General features: G+C 35.9%; 1 long non-coding RNA gene across 1 annotated transcript; it reads left to right on the forward strand.

Annotated features, from left to right (window-relative positions):
* Nucleotides 1–496: 496 nt before the first annotated feature.
* Nucleotides 497–3,854, forward strand: LOC104113191 (uncharacterized). Its single transcript, XR_690175.4, has 3 exons — nt 497–1,003; nt 2,271–2,376; nt 3,630–3,854. It is a non-coding gene; the product is annotated as an uncharacterized lncRNA (long non-coding RNA).
* The last annotated feature ends 5,119 nt before the right edge of the window (nt 3,855–8,973 follow it).

An 8,973-nucleotide genomic window follows, 5' to 3' on the forward strand; every position in this document is an offset into this window, starting at 1 on the left:
TGAGTCGGTTACTTCATATATTTCGAAGATGAAAGACATATGAGATGAAATTGACATTGTAAGACCTAGCCTGTCGTTTTGAGTATTTTAGCCTCGTTCCCCTATTTATTTCCTTCTATATGTTATCACTACCAGAAAATGGGCCTATTGGAACAGATGTTTTTGTAACGGTTCAGAAACCGTTCCTACAGATCTATTATTGGAACGGTTCTAATCGTTGCAATATTACATGGGTGATACTAGCACACTTGGGCTATAAAATCGTTGCCATTAATTAGAAACCGTTCCCATTGGATTTTATTTTTTGCCACGCTTATACTAACCGTGCCAATAAATATCTCTGTTGACACGGATCTTGAAAAAAATGCAATGGGAACAGTTGTTATTTCCCTCCTAAAATTTTGGACCCCTGAATTTTCGTAAAACTCGCGCTAGAACCCCTAGTTTTACATAAATTTCTTTTTGTCTTAATTAATGGACTAATTATGAAATATAAGTTTAATTTCTATACCTAATAAAATTTAAAACAACTAAAGGCTATCGAAAGGCCATCCCTCTCAAAAGGGACTTCACCCAGAGCGACGACTCTGTAACAACCGTCGAAAGGCAGCCATCAACCGCCGACTCTGCCACCATCCCGCCGTCAACCTCTGCAGTAGAACCTCCGACTCTGTAACAGCTACGGCCGTCAACAACCACCTCCTTCTACGGCCGTCAACAACAACTACCACCCGGCCGTCAACAAAGTCGCTCCAGCTCTTCGACTAGTTCCGAGATTTGATTTTCTTTTTTCTTCACCCATAAACTTTATCTCCTCCACCCGAAACAACCACCTCCTTCTATTAATCCAAGCTCCACATTTTCAAATAGTCCCAAAATTTTAGGGTTTTTTCTCGACTAAGCTCGACCATCTCCTTTTGCAATTTCTCAATAGTTGAGCCATAATTTGCAGATTCCATTAGTGAGGAAGAAATTGCAACTGATAGCTGTGGGATAAATCGCGGTAAGTTTTTTTTAATCTCTTTTTAATTTAAATTTTAGATAACCACATTCGATAGTTGTGTTTTTGAATGAAGATTTTAGTATTAATGTTCGTTATTATCCGATTCAACTGATTTTTATTTTTGGGAGTATTTGAGCGACATAGTGTGATTGAATGGAGATTAAACACACTGGTGTACGTCTTCTTATTGTGCTTGAAATTGTGAATTTCATTGAAATTATACTTTACGTTGGTACAATTGATAGGTTTTGATTCTATATTTTGTTAGATATGTCACTGTTTGATTCAGTTGTCTTTGTTAAAAAAGATTTTCTTGTTCAACTTAACAGCTTTAAAGCTGTGAGTTTTTTCTACTGAAGCTTTTAATCTAAGTTAGAGTTCTATTAGGATTTTGTTGTACTATAATTTCTCCCTTTTTGTTCTTGATATCTATGAGTTCTTAGCATATATGTGACCTTACTTAGCACAGTTTAATATCTTTTCATTATATACTGAAGTCAAAAGGTGAGCAAAAACCTGAATATGCTTGCTTGTTACAAGTAGATATCCATGTCCCTTATTTTGCCACGCTAATGATTTTTCTCATGGTTAGCAACCATAAGCCAGAAACTAAAGGATATAGCTTCTCATTGAAGCTGGTTGCAGGCTAATGATAGTATTAACTACTTGTTTCTGTGTTTGTCGTTGTAACTTACCTTCAATTGATATGTTACAATGCTGTCCGAATAAGTCGTGTTAACTGGAAAATAGTAAGGGCTTTCAATTGCGAAACCTTTTCTGATATAATGTTGACTTGGAATTTGCTAAGGAGCAGATATATGCTGCTGCAACTTTCTTTTCTTTCAGAACACTCTGAACGCATAGCTGATATGATTTCTTATTGTCGAAGTCACCATTAAAATTGTATACACAAAGTGATACATATCTCTATGTAGGCTAAACTGATCATATGTTTTCTTCTCAATGTGGCAAGTGCTAACACTAATTAGAAATCATGAGCTTCTTGATCAGTTTTAGATTCCATCCAGAGCTATTTTTGGGCTAAATTTTGTAGGCGAATTGTGGTTATTTATATTACATGAACTCAGTTATAGGTGAATATCTGATATAAGCACATCTAATTGCTATCTAGTACATCAAAGTAAATAAAGAGTCCATGTAATCAGGTGGCTATTTAGGTTTTTGCATTATACTTAATTTGAGCGTAATTTACTTCAAGACATAAGACTAGCCATCTTTCATCTGTCTGCAATTCGACGAATAACAGGATCTTTGTGAAATTGGTGAGAAGGGCAATGCATCTTTGGCACCTAATGACCAGTAGGATACTCCTCCCTCTGGCACCTAATATTAGCTTGTGCTATATAATCAAGGTCAGTACGTACCAAATGTTATACATCTTCTTCTTCTCCTTCCTTGTGCTGCTTCTTCTACTACTTCTCTCTTTCTCTCTCTCGCAAAGTCTGAATAGTCTAGTAATTTTTTTACTTTGCCTATGGCACTTAGTCGCTGCGTAATTCTGTGGTTGCCTAGCTAGTGTCATTACTATGATGCATATTCTGTGAGAACTTGAAGGTTTAGTGGGTGAATCATTCTGACACTGAAAGTTGATCTTTCGACTGAAATAGTTTGTTTTGAATGTTGGTTAAGTTGGATAGTTTTATTGATACAAAAAATTCAAAAATAATTTTACTACTACGTTATTTTCATAAGTACTTGGATAACTATTTAAGTAATTAACTCATTTTATTGCATGACAAAGAATAAAAATCTGAAACAAAAATCAATATTGAGTATACCAAAGTACTAATGCTCTTTCACTGAGAATAATCTCATCTCAAACGTGGATAGTATTTATGCTTTATTTTTTACGGATTTAACTTATATAACTGATAAAATAAAAATAATATACACATTATGCTTGTATACTATTCCTTCCGAAGAACAAAAAAAAAGGTTCAGTGTTTTACACCTGAATCAGTGATTTAGCAACAGAGCTGCCAAGAATCTCCTCTGTTGGAAACATGATTACATCATTTTGCTTAGGAAATCAAATAAACTGTCGTATGCCTAAGTTTATTTTCTCTTTACCAATTTCTGTAGCTAGTTATTTACTTCTTCTTTTTTCTATATAGCTTCTTTTGTTGTGCCACAAAATGTTTTCAGGAAGCCAACAAGTGAAATGAATGGTTGTAAAACAAAATAGATAGCGAGATTCAGAGGTGAATACTTGAAAATCTAATTAAAAAGTGACAGGAAGATAGTTTAACTAATTCATTATGCTAATATTCTATTTCTCTTTTAAATTCTTTCTGGAGGTGGATTAGTAAATTTTGCTAGTTCCAAAGTCATACAAGAAAACAAGTTTAAAGCAAAGTAAATAATGGAGGAAAGAAATGCATGTTACCTAAGTTATTGTATGTAAGATATTAGCTAGAGATCTGGGATTTACTTGAAAACAGGTTGCTTGGTAGTTCTGGGATTTACTTGAAAACAGGCCACTTTAGTTATAATAGGTTGCAACCTGTGCAAGGTTTCAAATATTAGCAAGGAGCACTACTTTATTTTGGTCTTTTATTAGCTGATTCTCTTGAAGGGTAATGACTTTATTTATCCTCTTTTGTAGGTGGAGAAGATCAAGAAATGGATGATGAAGGTAATGAAGAACTAGACCTTACTTGAGATGAATTTTGAATTGCTATAGATGAATGTTCTAGGAATCTTTTGTTATCAATATTTTTTAAACTTACTCTTTTGAAATGTACTAAACTTATGCACTTGGGGTAGAACATTTGCTTTATGGATATTATTTGCTTGATGGATAATTTATATTATTAATAGTTTCATTTTATGATTTATTTAAATTTTAGTGTTATTATAATTTATTATATATATACATATTTATATATATATATATATATATATATATATATATATATAACAGGTGCTATATTTTAGTTTTAACTGAACTGATACAATAGCCTACCAAAACCGTTGCAATAGGACACAAATGACGTTCCGTTAGACAATGTAAACCGTTGCAATAGGTCTTATAAACTATTCCAAAATGATCTATAAACCGTTCCAATACAAATATAACTGTTACTATAGATTAAACAAACTGTTGTTATATCCATATATAACCGTAACAATAGCTTACGTAAGTGTTGCATTAAATAGTACGGTAACGATTAAGAACCGTTGTATAAACAATATAGTAATGGTTTTAAACCGTTCCAATTGAAAAAAATAATTGTTCCAACAGAGAAATGGAAAATCGTTGCGATAGAAGTATCTATAGTCACGGCAACGCAAAATCGTTGCAAGAACCGTTCCTATAGACCGATGGGCACGCGGGCTGATGGAACGGGCTGTAAACTATTCCAATATCTCTATGGTAATGGTTTAACAGTCTGTGGGAACGGTTTTCCAAGCGTTATCGTAGACCAATTTTTCAATAGTGTGTATTGTGGTTATGTGACTTGACGGGGTGGTTGGTTTTAGTTTCGGGTGAGTTTCAGAGTGAAATAGGACACTTAGTCCCTAAGTTGAGGCTTAAGTTGAAAGAGTTGACCGGAGTTTAACTTTCATGTAGACGACTCCAGAATGGAGTTCTGACGGTTTCGATAGCTCCGTATGGTGATTTTGGACTTAGGAGCGTGTCCGGATATTAATTTGGAGGTCCGTAGGTCATTTCGGCTTGAATCGGCGAAAATTAGAAAGTTGAAGATTTGGAAGGTTGAGATGTTTGACCGAGAGTTGACTTTATTGATATCGGGGTCGCATTCCGATTCTAGAAGTTAGAATAGGTCCGCTGTTCATAGTTTCAATAGGTTTGGATTGGGTTGTGATTAGTAGAATCGATGTTGTTTGATGTGATTTTAGGTCTTGAGTAGGTCCGTTAGGTTTTTTGAAACTTGTTGGTATATTCGGACAGGGTCCTGGGGGCCCCCGGTGTGAAACAGATTGAAATCGGGATCAAATTTGGACTTAGAGGGCTGTTGTAGGTGCTGAAGTTCTGGTGTCATCGCACATACAGAGGGTTTGGCCGCAGGTACAGACATGCAGGTGCGAGAGGGGCCATCACAGAAGCGGCCTTGAGTGGGCCTGGCTGTGACCGCAGATGCGAGGAGATTTTCACATCTACGAGTCCGCAAGTGCGGAGGAGCTGGTCGCAGATTCGGACTGGGCCAGTTTGGTTTGTGGTCGCAGGAGCAGACATTGTCCGCAGAAGCGGGTGCGCAGAAGCAATCCTTTCTTGCAGGAGCGGAAGCGCAGATGCGCGTTGTATCCGCAGAAGCGGAGGGTGCTGGACCTAAGTGAGGACTTCACATGCGATGAAAATTCCGCAGGTGCGGCTGAGGGCTCACAGATGCGAGATCGCTGGGCAGAAAAGGATGAGTTCGAGGGTTTAATTTCATTATTCATCTTTTGACCTAGAGAGCTCGTTTTGTGGCGATTTTGAGAGGGATTTTTTAAGAAATTTACCGGGGCAAGTGATTCTAACCCAGATTTGGCTATTATACATGAATACATCGTTGTTTTTGTCATTTAATTAGTGTTTTGAGTTGGAAAATTTGGGAAAAATTTGTGAAACTTCATAGACTATATTTTGAGGATTTGAAGGTCGATTTGAGATCGGAATTGAGTAATTTTAGTATAGTTGGACTCGTTATCGAATGGGTGTTCGAATTTTGTAAGGTTGGTCAGGTTCTAAGACGTGGGCCCAGGGTTGACTTTCTAAGTTGGCGTTTTGATTTTCTTTAAAGATTGCATCTTCATTATTCGGAATAGTTTCCTATGGTTTGTATTTATGGTATAAAGTTATTTTGGCTAGATTCGAGCCGTTCGGAGTTGGATAATAACGTAAAAGGCTTATTAGTGGATTGAGTAAGCGTGTTTTGAGGTAAGTGTCTTGCCTAACTTTGTTGGGGGGGGACTTTGTGTGGGGGAATTACCCCTTAGGATTGGTGTTGTTTTGTGTTAATTGTGGTACGTGAAGATCGTGAATGCAAGGTGATGAGTGGGTACACGAGCTAAATATGGTAATTGACCGGTTAAAGTTATGTAGATTCGTTTCATGCCTTTAATTGAATTGTCATAACATGTTACCTTCGTCATCATTAATCTATCCTTATGTGATTTACTTGACATTGTAAATACTTTTTTCATCTCTTACTTGTTCTTTTCCTTTACATGCTTAATTGAACTTATTGTTCTCTCATTTCCTTGTTAATTATTTAACTGTTGAGTTACCTTACTTGAAGTTGTTATTTCTTGTAATATCTTATTGTTGAATTATGGTGTTGAAGTTATAAAGGTCGTGATTTACATTGAGGTAATATTGTAAATTATTGAAATATCATTCTTGTTGAGATATTCACTTTTAGTTGTTATTGTTGAGACTCTTGTACATATTGTGGTTGAGCCATGGCTATTTATTGTGGAAACATTAATGTTGTTGACTTCTTTTGGCAAGTTGTTATTTTGGACACTTGAGGTGCGATTTGTGATATGTTGTGATATTGATACGCATGCGGTGGTATAAGGATTGAGGTTGATACACATACGGTGAGATAAAGTGGGCTTGATACGCATGTTGATAGTAGAAAAACTAATTGAAACCACGCGGTATGATAAAATGGGCTAAAATGCGGGTAGCTTTTTCGGAAAAATAATTTTCAAAACTAAATGCAAGGCTCCCGCAGTGGTATAAGAAAAGAGTGTGATTTGATTTGTGTAATGACACTACGAGGCGGTACCTCAATAGATATTCTTGTTGATACCTTTCATTTACATCACTTGTGTTCTGTCTTCATCGTTTCCTTGGCATTTTATTATGTGTTTCTTCTGTGATGTCTTAATTGCCTTTAATTTCAGTGTAACAATTCTTGTAATATTTCTTCATTGTATCATTTCCATTGTTTTCATTATTTTGTTGTATTATATCTATTCAGTTTCTTTATTTATTTCAGTAGGTGTCTTGACCTGACCTCGTAACTATTCTACCGAGGTTAGGCTTGATACTTACTGGGTACCGTTGTGGTGTACTCATACCACATTTTTGCACATCTTTTTATGCAGATTCAGGTACTTCATACCAGGCTAGGCACCCGTGAGTGAGCTTAGATCAGAGACTTCAAGGTATACATGCCGACGCTCGCAAGCCTCATATAGAGCCTCATATCTATCTTTTTTTATAGATACTGTTGTAGAGGGATGTTCAGTATACTCATATAGAGCTTATGACTCGGTATCACCAAATTTTGGGTGTTATGTTTAGTTGTGTTGCAGAGTCCTTTTTATGATAGCAAATGATTAAATTGAAAGTTTTATTACTATTTTCGTTAAATTCTTTACGTATGCTAGGCTTACCTAGTCTTAGAGATTAGGTGTCATCATGACATCCTACGAGGGATATTGGGGTCGTGACAGATATTTTGGCAACATTGCCTTCATGTGATTGTGAAGAGTCGAGGCCCTATGTAGAGCACCTAGTGAGTCAAAGGTTGATGAAATTTCTCGTGGGACTCAATGAGAGTTACAGTCAAGTGAGGAGTAATGTACTGCAGAAAAGGCCAATTCTGTTAGTGAATCAGGCTTATACAGTGGTTGTGCAGGAAGAAAGTCAAAGAGCATTATATCTTATAGAGTCAAACAAGGAAACCCTGACAATGCTGGCAGGAAGAGGACAAATGTTCAAAGGAAAAAAAATCAGGCTTGATTTGTGAACATTATAGTTATAAGGGCCATCTGATGGAGAATTGCTACAAAATTATAGGCCACCCTCCAAATTTCAAGAGTAAGAAGAAAGGGCAATTAGGAATATATAAACCTTTTGCTAACAATGCTAACACAGATGAATGTACTGATGTTAAAAACCATCAACATGGAAACTATCTCACAGAAGGACAGTATAAACATTTAGCGAGCTTGCTGGAGAAGTATTCCTTAGGAGAAAGGAACACAAACTCAATTGACAGAATCTTCAAACATGGCAGGTATTTTGTCCTTGTTGTCTAGTGTATCCAATATATGTGTATATGACTGGATAATAGACTCGGGGGTATCACATCACATAACCTTATGTAAGAATATTTTGAAATGTATCAGATGGATAGAGGGACAGAATAATTATGGAGTGCAAACTCCTACATGAGATAAGTCTAAAGTTACACATGCAGGAGATGCCGTAATCTTAGAGATGATAACGTAATCTTAGAGACACAGAAGATTAAGAATGTGTTACATGTGCCAAACTTTAAGTTCAACTTGCTTTTAATGTCCAAGTTGACTAGAGACATATGTTGTTTTATCTGTTTCTTCTCTGATTTTTGTGTCTTTCAAGGACTATACAGTGGAAAGGTACTCGGGATTGATAAAGAGAACATTGGTCTTTATATACTTAGTAGAGGAGATATTATTTCTGCTGTTTTATTTTACAAAGAAGGAGTGGCCACAATACTGTGGCATCAAAGGCTAGGACATGCTTCTACAAATGCTCTGCAACACTTACCAGAACTAAAGAATAAAGGAAGTCAGAGATGCAAAGAGACGGTCAAATTTTCCCTTTAGCTAAGCAAAGTAGATTAAAATTCCCTATTAGTAGCAATAGTTCATATTTTGTATTTCAATTGATACATGCTGATGTATGAGGTCCTTTAAAAGTAGGAACCTATGATAGAAAACACTACTTTGTTACCTTAGTGGATGACTTTAGCAGATATATTGGACTTGTTTGTTGAAATAAAAAAGTGAAGTATTTGTTGTGTGAAAGATTTTCTTTCTCTGATCAAAAATCAGTTTGGTGTTATGATCAGGACATTGAGAACAGATAATGGAACTAAATTTTTCAATACACAGTGCAATGAGTTGTTCACTTCACTTGGTATTATTGTACATTAGAGTAGTTGTCCATATACTCCACAATAAAATAGAGTTGTGAAAGAAAAACACAGACATATTTTGGA

Source organism: Nicotiana tomentosiformis, chromosome 5 (assembly GCF_000390325.3).
Source record: "Nicotiana tomentosiformis chromosome 5, ASM39032v3, whole genome shotgun sequence".
NCBI lineage: Eukaryota > Viridiplantae > Streptophyta > Magnoliopsida > Solanales > Solanaceae > Nicotiana > Nicotiana tomentosiformis.